The 20,916-nt window shown below is 38.0% G+C and overlaps 1 non-coding gene across 1 annotated transcript; it reads left to right on the plus strand.

The window, feature by feature from the left end:
* The first annotated feature begins 2,613 nt into the window (after positions 1-2,613).
* On the plus strand, positions 2,614-2,720 carry LOC112745985 (small nucleolar RNA R71). Its single transcript, XR_003173887.1, has one exon. It is a non-coding gene; the product is annotated as a small nucleolar RNA R71 (small nucleolar RNA).
* The last annotated feature ends 18,196 nt before the right edge of the window (positions 2,721-20,916 follow it).

Below are 20,916 nucleotides of genomic sequence, written 5' to 3' on the forward strand. Positions count from 1 at the left end.
AAAGGGCAAGAAAAGCAAATTGCAGAAGATCTAACTTGCAGGAAGTAAATTGACAGAATCTTAAAGAACAAGAAATGTAAATTGCATCAAATGTAAAGAGAATTGGGTGCAGGGAAATTAAAGAACGCAGTAGATCAAGCAATTGAAGAGAACTCCAGAACAAGTAACAGGAAATTTAAATTGCAGGAAGATTAAATCAGATCGAATTATAAGCAGGAATGTAAAGTTGCAGAGAAATAAAAGTGCAGAAGATTAAATTGCATGAAAAGTAAATTAAGATCACAACAAGCTTAAATGTAAAGTTACAGAAAGTAAATTTGTAGAAAAGGATTATCAGAAATTGAAATTGCATCAGCTAAATTCAATAGAAATGAAATGTAGAAAGTGCAGAAAAGAAAAGTGTATCAAAGAGCCTTCTACTCTACTCCTACTCCTACTCTTATTGCTCTCTAGCAGAGCCAGCCTCCTTAATAAAATGAAACTGATGCCTTTATATAGGCTTTACAAAATGAAAATGATATTGAAATTGAAAACAAATTACAATTAAATGAAATTCCTATTCTAATTGTTTCTTGTGCCTTTGAGTCATGTCCAATGGGCTTTTGCTGGTTTGGCCTTGAATTAGAGTCGGTCAAAGGCTTGGTGGCTTCGGTCTCCTCCCAGTGGAGTGTTCAGTTCACAATTTGAGCGCTGCGCTTGCTAGCCTAGGCGTGCCAATTTTGGTGCATTCAATTGCTTGCTTAGCGCTCCCTTTTTGAGCGCTGCGCTCAATCATTGAGTGCTCTCCCGTGGTGCGTGAGTTTCTTCACTAGCGCTCCTCTATTGAATGCTAAGTTCACTATTTGAACACTGCTTAGTGCATAGGATGGCCTCCCCAGTATGAAAGTCACGATAAAGGTGACTTAGTGAGCACTAGCCTTGTTTGGCTATTGAGCGTGGTTTTTGGGCCTTAAAGATGCCTATCACTTGTGCTTCAATTTCATGCTAAATATAGATTGTTATATATCGTTGGAAAGCTCTGAATGTCAGCTTTCCAATGCAACTGAAAGCCCATCAATTGGACATTTGTAGCTCAAGTCATAGTCTTTTGAAGAAGGCATGGTCATGTTGTTTTGGAGGCCGAAAACGCTCAATTAGTGAGCGTGGCGCTCACTTGGCAAATGAGAACTGATTGGAGCCCAAAGTTAGCGCCAGCTTCTAAGGCCCAAACTTAATATTCACCACATACTATTATATATCGTTGGAAAGCTCTAGATGTCTACTTTCCAATGCATTTGAGAGCGCATCATTCAAAGCTCTACAGCTCAGGTTATTCTCCCTGTAAGATGGAGAGGTCAGGTCGCCTTACTGCAGGTTGATACTATGTTCATCTTTGCACGTTCGGGGTAAGTTTTCTCGCTCAGATTTAGTGTCCACTATGCAATGCCATATATTCTTGGAAAGCTCTAGATTCCTACTTTCCAATGCCACTTGAATCACCTCATTTGGAGTTTTGTAGCTTAAGTTATTCTTGTTGGAGTGTAAAGAGGTCAGGGTTGCAAATCCTCTTTGCTCCTCCTTGAGTCTGTTTCCAACCTTTTTGCCACCTTGGGAGTATGATTCTTCTTTTAGGGCTTTTATTGCTTCTTCTTCTATTATTTCCTACAAAATTTATAAAATCAAAAGATCAAAGAAATATACCATTTAAGCACAAAAGCATTCAATATTTAAGCCCTAATCATCAATTTCTTGTATGAAAAAGGATAGAAAAACATGACATGATGACATGTCATCACATTCCTCTTTTGAAGTTGTCCGGGTGGCATTACCTGAACTATGCCCAAAAGCTTTCTTGGACAAGTATCCAATTTGTGCTTCAAGTTTTTGAGTGGCAGCATCTTGATTTTTCAGATTGGATGTTACTTCCTCTTGAAATTTCTTCATGTCTTTAATCTCCTTGCTAAGGTTTGCAAGCATAGCTTTCATCCTGGCCATTCTGTCATCTTCATGTGGTGAGGGTTGGTTGGAATTGGGTTGTTGAGAGTGGTTGTTGTGGTTTTGGTATGGTGCCTGTGTATAAGTGTTTTGTGTGGTCTGGTATGGTTTTTGGCTGGAGTTTTGGTGAGTGGAGTTGTTATACTGGTTTGGATTGTGAGGTTTGTGTTCTTGGCCTTGGCTTTGTTGGTTCTCCCACCCAAAGTTTGGGTGGTTCCTCTAACCAGAGTTATAGGTTTTAGAGTATGGATCATTAGCTTGCCTGGATGAGTTTCCAAGGTAATTAGCTTCCTCCTAGTTAACTCCCTCTTCTGTCTCCAACTATTCTTGGGGTGATGGTTGAGTGTGGATAGCTGCAGCCTGATTCTTTTTCATTTGCTTGGTCAATTCAGCCAGTTGCTTGGTGATCATCTTGTTCTAGGCCAGGATTGCATCCATATGGTTTAACTCCAAGACTCCCCTGTTGTTGCTCCTATCTGAGGCATAAAAGTACTCATTGTCAGCCACTGTCTCTGTAACATCAATGGCCTCTTCAATGGTCTTCTTCTTATTTAGGGAACCTCCAGATGAGTGGTCTACAGCCTTCCTTGATTCACAATTCAGTCCTTCATAAAAGATGTGGATTTGCACCCACTCATTAAACATATCAGGGGGCATTTCTTTGTCAAGTCTTTGAATCTCTCCCAGGCTTCATAAAGAGTTTCACCATCTTGCTGTCTGAATGTCTGCACTTCAGTTCTTAGCCTGTTTACTCTTTGTGGAGGGTAGAAGCTTGTTAAGAATCTGTTCATTACATCTTCCTAGGTGGTCAAGCTTTCCTTGGGAAATGACTCTAGCCATTTTGATGCTTTGTCCCTCAAAGAAAATGGAAACAGTAGCAATCTATAGGTGTCAGGATGAACACCATTAGATTTAACTGTGTCACATATCCTTTGGAATTTAGTGAGATGCTTATTAGGATCCTCTTGTGCACTTCCTCCGAAAGAACAGTTGTTCTGGACAAGAGTTATCAGCTGAGGCTTCAATTTGAAATTATTAGCATGGATAGTTGGCCTTTGAATGCAGCTGCCACAATTTCCTGGATTTGGATTGATGTATGATCCAAGAACTCTCCTCTCTTGTCCAGCAGGGTTAGCTCCTCCTATTCTGGCATGATTGTTCACCTCTCCTTCATGATGGTTTTCCATATCATCATCCTTCATGGTTATATCCAAGTCTTCCTCCTCTTCTTCTGCACCAACAACCCTTTTTCCTCTTGCTTCCCTCCTTAATCTCAGGAAGGTTCTTTCCGGTTTACTATAAAAGGAAGTTGAAGTTTCCTTTCTCCTACTTGTCATACAATGAACAAGTACAAGAAACAGAAAGTGTAGAGTCTACTAAAACAGAGTATAGTTCGCTTGGTTAGAGCAATTTATCAAATAGTTAGTAGGTTAGCTTGATGGAAAGTAAAGAAGTAAGGTAAAATTAAAGAGAAATAACTAACAGAGAATTGCAGATAATAAACTGAACAACTGAAATTAAAATTCAATTAATCAAAAGAAAAAGTAAAGCGCTCAATCTAGTTATCCTTCAATTTAGTAATTGTCAATATAAAACCAATCCCCGGCAACGGTGCCATAAACTTAATTCGCTCGGAAACCGTCTCTCAACAAATTTCCTACCAACAAGTGCACCAGATTGTCGTCAAGTAAAAACTCACTGTAGAGTGAGGTCGAATCCCACAGGGATTGGTAGATTGAGCAATGTTAATTGGAGAATTATGCTAGTTGAGCGAAATCAGAATTGAATTGGGAATTGCAGAATCTTAAATTGGCGGGAAACTTATATTGCAAGAAATTAAATGGTAGAAATTAAACGGCATGAAAGTAAATGACAGAATCTTAAATTGCTGGAAATTAAATGGGAACGGGGAATTAAGCATGAAATTAAAGAGCAGAAAGTAAATAGAATGGGTAGATTAGAGAAGGGGAATTCATTGGATTCAGGAGATGTATAATTCTCCGGATCAAATTCATTTTCATCTCTTCCGCAATCAATGCATTCATTGATCTCCTTGGCAATCTTAAGTGATTAGATCCCAATTCCTTGGCTCACCAATCTCTCTAAACATGAACAATTTCCCAATTCCTTGATTTAAGTGCTCAAGAGAAGAGATAAAGTTTGGTCACTGATTATACCACACAAATTCATAGATCAAAGTGTTGGTAGGATTACATGTCACTATATCCATCCAAACCCCAATCTAATCCAATGTGAGAAAGCATTTCTAGCATGATCTCCTCATTCCTCTCCCAAGGTTCTGAGGAGATCCAATTATGAATAGCTTCTTTCCCAAGATAACTATCCAATTGGATGAAGACCGAAAGCTTTCTAGCAAAATCAAGAGAAAAGAAAGAAGAAGATGAATGAAAATTACTATTGATCCATTGAATTACACAGAGCTCCCTAACCCAATGAAAAGGGGTTTAGTTGTTCATAACTCTCAAAATGGAAATTCTAATTGAAAGATTCATTGCAAAAGAGAAATCAACAGAAAGTAAATGTGCAGTAAGTGTACCAGTCAAAAATTGGGAAAAAGGTCCCTCTAACTTAAATTCTAAACTATTTACACACTCTCTTCCATTGAACTTCAATCTTTGAATTGGGCTTTTGGCCTTGGTAGAATTGGGTTGAATTGGCTCCAATTGGTTCCCTTTGCTGTTGAGAAGATATTGGTTTTGAATTGCAGAGTCTGATGCTTCACGTTGGGGTCAACGTTTGATGGCCAACATTGACTCAAACGCTCTTCAGAAAAACCAGAGAAACTTGCTGTCATTGGCGTTTGACTCAACGTTGGAGGGCCAACGTTCTGCTATCCATGCGTGCGCGTGCTTTGCGCGTTTGGGCACAAGGGGTAAAAATTCTCATCCACGCGTACGCGTGCTTGACGCGTGCGCATGGATGCGAAGATTTCATTTTACAGCTTTAAAACCAAGCAGGGAACGTTGGCTTCAGCGTTGGACCTCCAACGTTCCCTCCAACGTTAGCGTTTTCACGCGTGCGCGTATTCCACGCTTACGCGTGATTCGCCCTTTTTCCCAACCACGCATACGCGTCACTGCTGCATACGCGTCGATTTAAGTTTTTCTAATCCAAATTATGAGTTCTTCATCGCAGACGTTGGAGGATGGCGTTTGAGGCAACATTGGATTCCAACGTTTGTTTAGTTACGCGTACGCGTGACCCACGCTTACGCGTGGATGGTCGATTTTGCCATTCCACACGTGCACGTGACTCACGCTTGCACGTGGATTTGAAAATTTGTCTTTTTCACGCGTACGCGTCATAGACGCGTACGCATCACTCAAAAATCCATCAGCCCCAGAATTGATCATTTTGTCACAACGTTGGGGTTAACGTTGGATGTCCAAACGCTCCCTCCAACGTGAGCATCAGTGAAATATGCAGAGCCTTGTTCTGCTTCTCTTCTAATGTTTGAGGCGTTGTTGGCGGTCCAACTTTGCCACCAACGTTGCTTATTCTCCATCTTTTTGATGAGCAGATAATTTATACCCTTTTTGGCATTATTTTTACATAGTTTTTAGTATGTTTTAGTTAGTTTTTATTATGTTTTTATTAGTTTTTATTCAAAAATCACACTTCTGGACTTTACTATGAGTTTGTGTGTTTTTCTGTGATTTCAGGTATTTTCTGGCTGAAATTGAAGGACCTGAGCAAAAATCTGATTTAGAGGCTGAAAAAGGACTACAGATGCTGTTGGATTCTGACCCTCCTGAACTCGAAATGGATTTTCTGAAGCTACAGAAGCCCAATTGGCTCGCTCTTAATTGCATTAGAAAGTAGACATTCTGGGCTTTCCAGCAATATATAATAGTCTATACTTCACCCGAGATTTGATGGCCCAAACTGGCGCTCAAAGTTAGCCCAAGGAATTCTGGCGTAAAACGCCAGAATTGACACCTGTTTCGGCGTTAAACGCCCATTTTGGCACCCAGAGTGGCGTTTAACGCCAATTTTGGGCATATGCATGTGAAAGCTTGAAAGCTCATCCCAGGCACACACCAAGTGGGTCCCGAAAATGGTATTTTGCACTATCTGCACTTAGTTACTCATTTTCTGCAAACCTAAGTTACTACTCTAATATAAAAACTACTTTTAGAGATTCATTTTGTACCTTATGACATTTTTACACTTCATATTGTATTTCTGACGGCATAAGTCTCTAAACTCCAAAGGTGGGGGTGAGGAGCTTTGCTGTCTTTCAATGGATTAATGCAATTACTACTATTTTCTATTCAATTACGCTTGATTCTATTCTAAGATATTCACTCGTACTTCAATCGGAGAAGATGATGATCTGTGACACTCATCATTATTCTCACATCTATGAACGCGTGCCTGACAACCACTCCGTTCTATTTGAGCTCAACGTAGTCATTGGGCGACAGCTTGAGTGCGTATCTCTTGGTTTTCTAATCCACGGACCGAGTCCGGAGGTTAGAACCTTCGTGGTATAGGCTAGAACCATTGGAAGCATTCCTGGGATCCGGAAAGTCTAAACATTGTCTGTGGTATTCCGAGAAGGATTTGAGAAGGGATGACTGTGATGAGCTTCAAACTTGCGAATGTTGGGCACAGTGACAGTGTGCAAAAGGACAATGGTCCTATTCCGATGCTAGCGGGAACCGACAGATGATTAGCCGTGCGATGACAGCGCATATGGATTTGTTTTCATCCGAGAGGATCATACAGCCTGCCATTGAAGGAAGCCATGCGTGTTTGGAGAAGAAGATAGTAGGAAAGCAGAAATTCGGATGACAGAGCATCTCCGGAACCTCAGCCTGTTTCTTATTACTGAATCACAAGTACCTTTTATTTTATGTTAATTGCCTTTCATAAACAAAACCCTTTTTATCATTAACATCCTGACTGAGAGTTACAAAATAACCATAGCTTGCTTCAAGCCGACAATCTCCGTGGGATCGACCCTTACTCACGTAAGGTATTACTTGGACGACCCAGTGCACTTGCTGGTTAGTTGTGCGGAGTTGTGAAAGTGTAAATCACAATTTCGTGCACCAAGTTTTTAGCGCCGTTGCCGGGGATTGTTTAAGTTTGGACAACTCACGGTTTATTTTATTGCTTAGATTAGGAAAAATTTATCTTTTTGGTTTAGAGTCACTAAAATTGCATCTTCTATTATTGTTTTTGGTTAAAATTTTAAAATCCTTATTTTCTTTTTCTAATTTATTTTCAAAAATTTTTTAAAACCAATAACCTCATAATTTAGTCTTCTGTTTGAGTTTAGTTTCATGTTTTAAGTTTGGTGTCAATTGCATGATTTTATCTTTCTTTCAATTTTTTGAATTATATGTTCTTAGTTCTTTCTTAATCTTCAACTTGTTCTTGTTTATTTTCCTTGTTTGATCCTTAGTTTTTGTTGTTTTGTATCTTTCCTTGTTTTTCTTGTACATTTTTGAACTATTAGTGTCCAAAGTATAAAAATTTTTAAGTTTGGTGTCTTTGTGTTTTTATTTTCTTAAAGATTTTCCAAAATTTGTTCTTGGTGTTCATCTTGATCTTCAAAGTGTTCTTGGTGTTCATCTTGACATTCAAAGTTTTCCTATTTGTTTTCTTTGTTTTGATCTAAAAATTCTAAGTTTGGTGTCATTTTATTGTTTTTCTCTTTCCTCATTAAATTAAAAAAAAAATATCTTTTCTCTTTATTTTAAGTTAATTTTCGAAATTTACATAAGAATTTTAGATTTTTATTTTAAAATTTCTATTTTATCTTATCTTAGTTTTAAAATTTCAAAATTTAAATCTTTTTCAAAAATCATATCTTTTTCAAAATCTTATCTTATGTTATTTCAAATTCAAATTTCAAATTTCAAATTTCAACTTCCAAAATTCAAAATTCAAATTTCAAATTTCAAATTTCAAAATTTAAAATTGAAAATTTAATTTTCAAATTTAAAAATCAAATCTTTTCAAAATTTAAATCTTTTTCAAATCTTTATCTTCTATTGTTGACTTTTTCAAAATTCAAAATTCAAAATTTAATTTTCAATTTTAAAATTTAAATTTCAAAAATTTTTAATTTAAATTCCTTATCTTCTCTTACCTAACTTATCTTATCTTTTCTAATCTCAAATCTATTTAAATCTTTTTCAAAATCTTTTTCTTTTTTATTTATCATTTTCGAATTACTTGTTCTATTTTATTATTTTGATTGAAAAATTTTAAGTTTGGTGTTTCCTTGTTAAGAAAGTTTCAATCTTTAAAATTTTAAAGTCATATCTTTTTCAAATCTTTTTAATTAATTAATTATTTTAGTTTTCAATTATCTTTTAATTTTTTAACGTATATTCGACTTTCCATTTATTTTATTTTATTTTCTTTTAATTTTGGTATTCAAAAGAAATATATTTTTAATCCACATCATCTCCCTTTCTCCATCATGGACCTAAGTGGAAATGAACAGTCGAGAAGGACTCTGGGGTCATATGCTAACCCCACTACTGCTTCATATGGGAGTAGTATCTGTATACCTCCCATCAGAGCCACCAGTTTTGATATAAACCCTCAGCTCATTATCATGGTGTAGCAAAATTGCCAGTATTCCGGTCTTCCACAGGAAGAACCTACTGAGTTTCTGGCACAGTTCTTACAAATTGCTGACACAGTACGTGACAAGGAAGTAGATCAGGATGTCTACAGATTATTACTATTTCCATTTGCTGTAAAAGATCAAGCTAAGAGGTAGTTAAATAACCAACCCACAGCAAGCATAAGAACATGGAAACAGTTATCAGACAAATTCCTGAATCAATATTTCCCTCCAAAAAGGATGATACAGCTAAGGCTGGACATCCAAGGCTTTAAACAAGAGGATAATGAATCTTTTTATAATGCCTGGGAGGGTACAGAGGGATGCTAAGGAAATGCCCCTTTGAAATGTTTTCAAAGTGGGTGCAGTTAGACATCTTTTACTATGGGCTTACAGAAAAGGGCCAGATGTCTCTAGACTACTCAACTGGTGAATCTATACACATGAGAAAGACAATTGAAGAGGTTCAAGAGCTCAGTAGATTTTAATTCAGTTTTCATACAATTTCTACTGATAAAGGAGCAAAAGCATGAAAAATCTCTGCATGAAACAAAATCTCAAGCATAGGTGAATTTTAGTTAATATACATGGTAAATATGATGAAATAGATCACACTAAGTGATGTTTTGATTTTGAGTATTATTAGCACACTTAGTATATAAAGATCATCTTGTATGTTACCTTGATGCACTTTGTTTGTTTGATTTCAGGCCAAAAGAAGCAGAGAAGAGCCACGTTAGTGGCTACGTTAGTTACACTAACGTGGGCACTAACGTGGAAGGAAGGAAAGTTGGAACGTTAGTGGGAACGTTAATGGCATCAACTTTGAAGAAGGAGCAGTGTTAGTGGCAAAAGTGAGTGCCAATAATGCTAGCGAAGGTGCAAGAAGATCCACGTTAGTCGCCACGTTAGTTACATTAACGTGGGAACTAACGTGGAAGGAAAGGGAAACACCAACGTTAGTGGAAAAAGTGAGTGCCACTAACGTTTGCGAAGCAAAAAGACCCACGTTAGCTTCCACGTTAACTACATTAACGTGGGAACTAACGTGGAAGGAAAGGGAGATGCCAACGTTAGTGGAAAAGGTGATCTCCACTAACATTTGTGAAGCAAAAAGACCTACGTTAGCTTCCACGTTAACTACATTAACTGGTAGTTAACGTGGGCAAAAGTCTCACCTGGCAGCCTGACCATGCCTTCTTCAAACAAGAATAACTTGAGCCACAAAGCTCCAAATGAGGTGATTCCAATGGCATTGGAAAGTAGGATTCTAGAGATTTCCAAGAATATATGGCACTACATGGTGGACACTAAATTTGAGGGAGAAAACCTGCCCCAAAAGTGCAAAGATGAACATGGTATCAACCTGTAGAAAGGCCAGCTGACCTCTTCACCTTCCAAGAAATATAACTCGAGTTGTAGAGCTCCAAAGATGCGCTTCCAAAGGCTTTGGAAAGTAGACATCCAGGGCTTTCCAACAATATATAATAGTATGGGGTGGAAATTAAGTTTGAGCTTCAGAAACTGGCAATATTAACCCCCTGGACGCGGACGTTATTGTGACTCACGTTCTCCAGTAACGATGGCAACCATGCCAGCGACCTTGTCCACTTCAAAGGAGCATAACTTGAGTTGCGCAGGTTCAATTGAGGGGATTTCAGTTGCGTTAGAAAGCTGACATTCAGAGCTTTCCAACGATATATAATACTCTATAGTGGGCATGAAATTGGAGTACAAATCAGAGGCATCGTTTAAGCCCCAAAACACCAACTGGGTAGCAAGTGTGACGTTAGCCACACTAACTTTAGCACTAACGCCACACTTGCAGCGTTAGTATGGCTAATGGCAGCAATAACGCCAAGTCATCTTGGACCTCAATTTGATTCACTTCTCTCTCAAGTCCACTTCAAAGCTCAAGCAAGCAAGCCCACAAGTGTCAACCAATCAAAGCCACAAGAAGCATCTAGAATAGGAATTTTCATTTAATTGTAATTTGCTTTTAATTTCATTTTGTAATTTAGGAGAGCCTATATAAAGGCCTTAGTTTTTACATTGAAAAGACACTAGAATGGAGAATTGAAGAAAGGGGGAGAGAGTGAAGACCAATTCGAACTTCTATGAATTGGCACACTCCAAGGGGAGTGGGTCTTCGGACCCCTCCCCTCCCACACTCTTCTTCCTTTTCTCTTCTTTTCTTCCTTAAGAGTAGTTTCGTTTTAGTTGTAATTTTTATTTATGAATTTTGAAGTTTCAATTCCAATTTTAATCTTCCTCTTTACTTTTCTGCACTTTCTTTCTTTTCTATTTTTGTAGAGCAATGATCAACTAACTCCTTTCATTGGGTTAGGGAGCTCTATTGTTATTTGATGGATCAATATTAGTTTTCATTATTCTTCTTCTATCTTTTCTCTTGATTTTACTAGAAAGCTTTCAATCTTCATCCAATTGGGTAGTTATCTTGGAAAAGAAGCTATTCATACTTGGATCTCTTCTGAACCTTGGAAGAGGAATGAAGAGATCATGCTAGAAATGCTTTCTCATGTTGGACCAAATTCGGGTTGGAAGGATATGGTGACTATAATCCTACCAACACTTGATTTGGGAATGCATGTGGTATAATCAGCGACCATACTTCATCTCTTCTCATGAGCAATTGACCAAGGAATTGGCTATTGATCAAGATTTGAGAGATTGAATTACAAGGAATTGTAATTCGATCATTTAAGATTGCCAAGGAGATTAATGAATACATTGATTGAGGAAGAGATGAGAGTGAACTTGATCCGGAGGATTGCAACATCTCTTGATCCCAATGTTCATTTTATTTTTAGTTCTTACATTTACTTTCCTTGCCATTTTACTTTTCTGCACTTTATTGCTTTCTTTACTTTTATGCCATTTACATTTCCTTGTTGCTTATCACTCCAATCTGATTCGACTAACTAGGATAATCAATTAACCATTGATTGCTTAATCTGTTAATCTCTGTGGGATTCGACCTCACTCTTTTGTGAGTTATTACTTGACGACAATTTGGTATACTTTCCGAAGGAAATTTGTTGAGAGACAAAGTTTCCGTGGTATCAAGTTTATGGCGCCGTTGCCGGGGATTAATTGTGATTAACAAACTACCGGTTGGTTGATTACCTAGATTAGACATTTTTTTTTTGTTTTGCTTTATTCATGTAATTGCTTTAGTTCTTTACTTTCTATGCCCTCTAACTGTTTATGGTAATGCCTCACCAAGAAGCCCCTGTTCGTGACAGCTCTGGCTCTTGGTGATTTCGTTATTAATACAACAATTCTTTTACTCAGCTTCTTTACAAATAAAATTGGCATATGATCACATTCTAAGTTTGGTGTTGCCCTACAACAATCTGTTTTCAATCTTTCTGGATACTTGCATCAATTCCAAGAGAAAGTGTCACACTAAGTTTGGTGTGCCACTTATTTTTTTATGCAATGTATCCAGCAACACCACTTGTTTGTACAATCATAATGTCTGTGCTTCTTTGGCTTGCAGTGTTATCCTTAATTTTTGCTTGCTTAACCACATACATCACTTACATTTCAGTATGTAAGACGTTCATGACCCATCATAGACCCCACCACCACTGTTTTATTTGCTGCTTGAAGACAAGCAATTAGTCTAAATTGGTGTGGGAAGGGAGAAAAGTAGGAGAAAAAGGGCAACAACAATGAAGATGAGCTACAAGGTGGTAAAGTTCCTTTTTCCTCTTACTTATTTTCAGTACATTCAATTGCATGATTGTCTTCTAATTTCTTTGTATGTATGTGTGCTTGCTCCTCATGAATAAGAATAGTTTGATTTTTGAATTACAATATGTTGCTGTGACATTATGCTTGCCATCTTGAATTTTTGTGAGTCCAAAGCAATGTAGTCTCATGATCATAAACAAACAAGGTCATCTAAGAAGAAGTTAGCATAAGCATATAAGTATTGGGAAGCTAGCATGACTATTGTTGCTCAATTGCGTTTGAATTTATTTAATTGAAGTTTTCATCTAGGACATTTTATGAAATCTTTGAAATCATGAAAACCTTGAAAAAGCAGTTGCAAATAAGGCAAAGGGAGAGAATGAGAAAGCTGAAGGCTCTGAGTACCAATGACAATTCAATTGTTAAGTGCTTGTGGTGTTTATGTATCAAGCAAAAAGCTTGAAAACAAAACATTTAGAGTCAAGGCTAGGCTCAAGTGCAAAAGCACTCCCTCAAAGCTCAAGGCTCTGAGCATCAATGATTAGAGAGTCAAGAAGACAAGAAAACAAAATAAGCTAAAAGAGTCCTCTAATTAAATGCTTGTGGTGCTTATGTATCAAGTGGTAATACTTGAAAACAAAGCATTTAGAGTCGTAGCTTTCAAATTATGGTGCAAAGCACCTGAGAAGATAAGATAAAAAGAGAATGACAAGCTTGTTCAAGGAAGAAACATACAGAAAAGATTTCATAAAATGAGCTAGATAAAGGCATCAATCATCTGAACTTCTTTTGTGATTGTTGCATGCATAGAAAGCTAGCTAACCATGAACATTACACTGCTACTCTTCTTACCTTGGATGTCAAACCTTATTGCATGATTCTCTTCTTGCTTGGGGACAAGCAAGATTTAAGTTTGATGTTGTGATGCCAGGGCATCATGGTCTATTTTTCTATACCTTTTCAGTAGATTTTAATTCAGTTTTCATACAATTTCTACTGATAAAGGAGCAAAATCATGAAAAATCTCTGCATGAAACAAAATCTCAAGCATAGGTGAATTTTAGTTAATATACATTTTGAAAAGAAGCTATTCATACTTGGATCTCTTCTGAACCTTGGAAGAGGAATGAAGAGATCATGCTAGAAATGCTTTCTCATGTTGGACCAAATTGGGGTTGGAAGGATATGGTGACTATAATCCTACCAACACTTGATTTGGGAATGCATGTGGTATAATCAGTGACCATACTTCATCTCTTCTCATGAGCAATTGACCAAGGAATTGGCTATTGATCAAGATTTGAGAGATTGAATTACAAGGAATTGTAATTCGATCACTTAAGATTGCCAAGGAGATCAATGAATGCATTGATTGAGGAAGAGATGAGAATGAACTTGATCCGGAGGATTGCAACATCTCTTGATCCCAATGTTCATTTTATTTTTAGTTCTTACATTTACTTTTCTTGCCATTTTACTTTTCTGCACTTTATTGCTTTCTTTATTTTTATGCCATTTACATTTCCTTGTTGCTTATCACTCCAATCTGATTCATCTAACTAGGATAATCAATTAACCATTGATTGCTTAATCCATTAATCTCTGTGGGATTCGACCTCACTCTTTTGTGAGTTAGTACTTGACGACAATTCGGTATACTTGCCGAAGGAAATTTGTTGAGAGACAAAGTTTCCGTGGTATCATTGGTGGAATGAATTGTATGGATCTTGGAGGAAGCTTTGTGTTGATTTATAGTCAAGTGATGAAATATTTTCAAATGAAAAATGGGGTGGGGGTGAAGTTGGACAACTTTGCATAAATAAGTTGAAGGTTTGATCAAGTGATGATGGCTCTTGATTAATGGGGTATGACACATTGGGTGCTTTTTGATTTTGATCCTCCCAAGCACAACTTGAAGAATTGTTGAATTCATCACAGTATGGATCATCTTGTGGAATTGATGGACAATTTTGCATGAATTTATTGAAAGCATAATCGAGAGATGATGTCTCTTGCTGAGTATCATATGGAGCACTAGAATTCCCTTCCCAGCCATAGTTTGTGTAACTGTCATAACAGTATGAGTCACTTTGTGGTTCTGGGAGAAAATTCATTTCACTTGATTGTTCACACTCTTGTTGATATGCCCAGATACCATGAGGATAATGACATAAATCATTTTTTGGTTCTGGACTATATCTCATGTGATTTGCTTGATCAATTTGTGGCTCCGGAGCATATCCCCAATAATTGGGTTGCTCAGAATATGTGATTTCTTGTTGATATTAGGATAATGACTTGAATCATATTGTGATGGTGAGCAATATCCCATGAAATTTGTTAGATCAAAAGAAAACTTAAATTCATATCTCAGCTAAGATTTGCTTAGTGAGGCAAAAACACAAACACCTTGGTGTCAACTCAGAACAGAAAATTAAAAGAACAAAAACAAAGAAAATGCTTAATCTAGACTTCTCACCCACTTAATCATTGTCGATCTACATCAATCCCCGGCAACAGCGCCAAAAACTTGATGAGGGAAAAATGATTCCACACAAACTCACCGGCAAGTGTACCGGGTCGCATCAAGTAGTAATAACTCACAAGAGTGAGGTCGATCCCATAGGGATTGATGGATCAAACAAATTTAGTGAGGTGATTAGTTTAGTCAAGCTAACAGTAATAAATTAAGTGAAATTGAGCAGCAGAATGTAAATGGCAAGGTATTTAAAGTGCAGAAAGTAAATTTGGCAGAAACTTAAAGGGCAAGAAAAGCAAATTGCAGAAGATCTAACTTGCAGGAAGTAAATTGACAGAATCTTAAAGAACAAGAAATGTAAATTACATCAAATGTAAAGAGAATTGGGTGCAGGGAAATTAAAGAAAGCAGTAGATCAAGCAATTGAAGAGAACTCCAGAACAAGTAACAGGAAATTTAAATTGCAGGAAGATTAAATCAGATCGAATTATAAGCAGGAATGTAAAGTTGCAGAGAAATAAAAGTGCAGAAGATTAAATTGTATGAAAAGTAAATTAAGATCACAACAAGCTTAAATGTAAAGTTGCAGAAAGTAAATTTGTAGAAAAGGATTATCAGAAATTGAAATTGCATCAGCTAAATTCAATAGAAATGAAATGTAGAAAGTGCAGAAAAGAAAAGTGTATCAAAGAGCCTTCTACTCTACTCCTACTCCTACTCCTATTGCTCTCTAGCAGAGCCAGCCTCCTTAATAAAATGAAACTGAATCCTTTATATAGGCTTTACAAAATGAAAATGATATTGAAATTGAAAACAAATTACAATTAAATGAAATTCCTATTCTAATTGTTTCTTGTGCCTTTGAGTAATGTCCAATGGGCTTTTGCTGGTTTGGCCTTGAATTAGAGTCGGTCAAGGGTTTGGTGGCTTCGGTCTCCTCCCAGTGGAGCGCTCAGTTCACAATTTGAGCGCTGCGCTTGCTAGCCTAGGCGTGCCAATTTTGGTGCATTCAATTGCTTGCCTAGCGCTCCCTTTTTGAGCGCTGCGCTCAATCATTGAGTGCTCTCCCGTGGTGCGTGAGTTTCTTCACTAGCGCTCCTCTATTGAGTGCTAAGTTCACTATTTGAACACTGCTTAGTGCATAGGATGGCCTCCCCAGTGTGAAAGTCACGATAAAGGTGACTTAGTGAGCGCTAGCCTTGTTTGGCTATTGAGCGTGGTTTTTGGGCCTTAAAGATGCCTATCACTTGTGCTTCAATTTCATGCTAAATATAGATTGTTATATTTCGTTGGAAAGCTCTGAATGTCAGCTTTCTAACGCAACTGAAAGCCCATCAATTGGACATTTATAGCTCAAGTCATAGTCCTTTGAAGAAGGCATGGTCATGTTGTTTTGGAGGCCGAAAACGCTCAATTAGTGAGCGTGGCGCTCACTTGGCAAATGAGCACTGATTGGAGCCCAAAGTTAGCGCCAGCTTCTAAGGCCCAAACTTAATATTCACCACATACTATTATATATCGTTGGAAATCTCTAGATGTCTACTTTCCAATGCATTTGAGAGCGCATCATTCAAAGCTCTACAGCTCAGGTTATTCTCCCTGTAAGGTGGAGAGGTCAGGTCGCCTTACTACAGGTTGATACTATGTTCATCTTTGCACTTTCGGGGTAAGTTTTCTCGCTCAGATTTAGTGTCCACCATGCCATGCCATATATGCTTGGAAAGCTCTAGATTCCTACTTTCCAATGCCACTTGAATCACCTCATTTGGAGTTTTGTAGCTTAAGTTATTTATGTTGGAGTGTAAAGAGGTCAGGGTTGCAAATCCTCTTTGCTCCTCCTTGAGTCTGTTTCCAACCTTTTTGCGACCTTGGGAGTATGATTCTTCTTTTAGGGCTTTTATTGCTTCTTCTTCTATTATTTCCTACAAAATTTATAAAATCAAAAGATCAAAGAAATATACCATTTAAGCACAAAAGCATTCAATATTTAAGCCCTAATCATCAATTTCTTGTATGAAAAAGGATAGAAAAACATGACATGATGACATGTCATCACATTCCTCTTTTGAAGTTGTCCGGGTGGCATTACTTGAACTATGCCCAAAAGCTTGCTTGGACAAGTATCCAATTTGTGCTTCAAGTTTTTGAGTGGCAACATCTTGATTTTTCAGATTGGATGTTACTCCCTTTTGGAATTTCTTCATGTCTTTAATCTCCTTGCTAAGGTTTGCAAGCATAGTGGTATGCGAAATTGTTACTCAGGTTGTGAATTATTGTTCCAAATTGATTCCCTGGCGATGGCACCAAAAACGGATGCACAGAACCATGGTCTAAACATATCTTCACAACTTCGTATAACTAACCAGCAAGTGCACTGGGTCGTCCAAGTAATAAACCTTACGTGAGTAAGGGTCGATCCCACGGAGATTGTTGGTATGAAGCAAGCTATGGTCACCTTGTAAATCTCAGTCAGGCGGATATAAAATAGTTATGGAGCTTTCGAAATTAATACTAAAATAAGGATAGAAATACTTATGTAAATCATTGGTGAGAATTTCAGATAAGCGTATGGAGATGCATTCATTCCTCTGAACCTCTGCTTTCCTGCTGTCTTCATCTAATCCGTCTTACTCCTTTCTATTGCTGGCTTTATGTAAGGATGTCACCGGTGCCAATGGCTACTTTCAATCCTCTCGGGAAAATGGTCCAAATGCTCTGTCACAGCACGGCTAATCGTCTGGAGGCATCACCTTTGTCGTTGGTTGCATCCTATTCCTCTCTGTGAAAATGGTCCGATGCGCGGTCACTGCATGGCTAATCATCTTGGAGGTTCTCGATCATACTGGAATAGAATTTACTATCCTTTTGCGTCTGTCACTACGCCCAGCACTCACGAGTTTGGAGTTCATCACAGTCATTCAATCCCAAAGTCCTACTTGGAATACCACGGACAAGGTTTAGACTTTCCGGACTCTCATGAATGCCGCCATCAATCTAGCTTATACCACGAAGATTCTGATTAAGAGATCTAAGAGATACTCATTCAATCTAATGTAGAACGGAAGTGGTTGTTAGGTACGCGTTCATAGGGAATGATGATGATTGTCACGTTCATCACATTCAGGTTGAAGTGCGAATGAATATCTTAAAAGCGAAATAAGATGAATTGAATAGAAAACAGTAGTACTTTGCATTAATCTTTGAGGAACAGCAGAGCTCCACACCTTAATCTATGGAGTGCAGAAACTCTACCGTTGAAAATACATAAGTAATAAAGGTCCAGGCATGGCCGAATGGCCAGCCCCCAAACGTGATCAATAGATCAAAAGATAATCCAAAGATGTCTAATACAATAGTAAAAGGTCCTATTTATAATAAAATAGCTACTAGGGTTTACAGAAGTAAGTAATTGATGCATAAATCCACTTCCGGGGCCCACTTGGTGTGTGCTTGGGCTGAGCTTGAAGTCTACACGTGGAGAGGTCATTCTTGGAGTTGAACGCCAGCTTTTGTGCCAGTTTGGGCGTTGAACTCCACTTTGCAACTTGTTTCTGGCGCTGGACGCCAGGATTGGGCAGAGAGCTGGCGTTGATCGCCCGTTTGCGTCATCTAAACTTGGGCGAAGTATAGACTATTATATATTGCTGGAAAGCTCTGGATGTCTACTTTCTAACGCAATTGGAAGCGCGCCATTTTGAGTTCTGTAGCTCCAGAAAATCAATTTTGAGTGCAGGGAGGTCAGAATCCAACAGCATCAGCAATCCTTCTTCAACCTCTGAATCTGATTTTTGCTCAAGTCCCTCATTTTCAGCCATAAAATACCTAAAATCATAGAAAAACACACAAACTCATAGTAAATTCTAGAAATGTGAATTTAACAAAAAACTAATGAAAACATCCATAAAAGTAACTAGATTCTACTAAAAACATACTAAAAACAATGCCAAAAAGCGTATAAATTATCCGCTCATCACAACACCAAACTTAAATTGTTGCTTGTCCCCAAGCAACTGAAAATCAAATAGGATAAAAAGAAGAGAATATACTATAAATTCCAAACTATCAATGAAACATAGCTCAAATCAGATAAGCGGGACTTGTAGCTTTTTGCCTCTTGAATAGTTTTGGCATCTCACTTTATCCATGGAGGTTCAGAATGATTGGCATCTATAGGAACTCAGAGTTCAGATAGTGTTATTGACTCTCCTAGTTCAGTATGATGATTCTTGAACACAGCTTCTTTATGAGTCTTGGCCGTGGCCCTAAGCACTTTGTTTTCCAGTATTACCACCAGATACATAAATGCCACAGACACATAATTGGGTGAACCTTTTCAGATTGTGACTCAGCTTTGCTAAAGTCCCCAATTAGAGGTGTCCAGGGTTCTTAAGCACACTCTTTTTTTTCTTTGGACCTTGACTTTAACCGCTCAGTCTCAAGTTTTCACTTGACACCTACACGCCACAAGCACATGGTTAGGGACAGCTCGGTTTAGCCGCTTAGACCAAGATTTTATTCCTTTAGGCCCTCCTATCCACTGATGCTCAAAGCCTTGGGATCTTTTTTATTTGCCCTTGCCTTTTGGTTTTAAGGGTTATTGGCTTTTTGCTCTTTCCTCTTGGTTTTAAGAGCTTTTGGCTTTTTCTGCTTGCTTTTTTTTTTCCTTTCTATTTTTTTCGCCTATTTTATTTTATTTTTTTCTGCAAGCTTTGTTCTTTGCTGCTTTTTCTTGCTTCAAGAATCATTTTTATGATTTTTCAGATTATCAAATAACATGTCTCCTAGTCATCATTCTTTCAAGAGCCAACATATTTAACATTCTTAAACAACAACTTCAAAAGACATGTGCACTGTTCAAGCATACATTCAGAAAACAAGAAGCATTGTCACCACATCAATATAATTAAACTAAGTTCAAGGATAAATTCAAAACTCATGTACTTCTTGTTCTTTTGAATTAAAACATTTTTCATTTAAGAGAGGTGATGGATTCATAGGACATTCATAACTTTAAGACAAAGTTACTAACTACTAATGATCATGTAATGAAGACACAAACATAGATAAGCACTTAACATAGAGAAAACGAAAAACAGAGAAAGTAAGAACAAGGAATGAGTCCACCTTAGTGATGGTGGCGTTTCCTTCTTGAGGAACCAATGATGTCCTTGAGCTCTTCTATGTCTCTTCCTTGTCTTTGTTGCTCCTCCCTCATTGCTTTTTGATCTTCTCTTATTTCATGAAGGATGATGGAGTGCTCTTGATGTTCCACCCTTAGTTGTCCCATGTTGGAACTTAATTCTCCTAGGGAGGTGTTTATTTGCTCCCAATAGTTTTGTGGAGGAAAATGCATATGAGGCATCTCCGGGATCTCATGGTGAGGAGCTTCCTGCGCCTCTTGAGCTCCATGAATGGGCTCTCTTGCTTGCTCCATCTTTTTCTTAGTGATGGGCTTCTCTTCCTCAATGTGAATGTCTCCTTCTATGGAAGCTCCAGCTGAGTAACATAGATGGCAGATAAGATGAGGAAAAGCTAGCCTTGCCCCAGGAGAGGGCTTTTTGGCTATTTTGTAGAGTTCAAGGGAGATGACTTCATGAACCTCTACTTCTTCTCCAATCATGATGCTATGGATCATGATGGCCCGATCCACAGTAACTTCAGATCGGTTGCTAGTGGGGATGATGGAGCGTTGGATGAACTCCAACCATCCTCTAGCCATAGGCTTGAGGTCCAATCCTCTTAGTTGAACCGGCTTGCCTTTGGAGTCAATCTTCCATTGAGCTCCTTCCACACATATGTCCATGAGGACTTGGTCCAACCTTTGATTAAAGTTGACCCTTCTAGTGTAGGGGCGTTCATCTCCTTGCATCGTAGGCAAGTTAAACGCCAACCTCACATTTTCCGGACTAAAATCGAAGTATTTCCCCCGAACCATTGTAACATAGTTCTTTGGATCCGGGTTCTTACTTTGATCATGGTTGGCATAGAACTCTTGAATCATTAGGATGCCGACTTGTTGGATGGGATTTGTTAGAACTTCCCAACCTCTTCTTTGAATTTCATGTCGGATCTCCGGATACTCATTTTTTTTGAGTTTGAAAGGGACCTCGGGGATCACCTTCTTCTTGGCCAC

Source organism: Arachis hypogaea, chromosome 14 (assembly GCF_003086295.3).
Source record: "Arachis hypogaea cultivar Tifrunner chromosome 14, arahy.Tifrunner.gnm2.J5K5, whole genome shotgun sequence".
Classification (NCBI taxonomy): domain Eukaryota; kingdom Viridiplantae; phylum Streptophyta; class Magnoliopsida; order Fabales; family Fabaceae; genus Arachis; species Arachis hypogaea.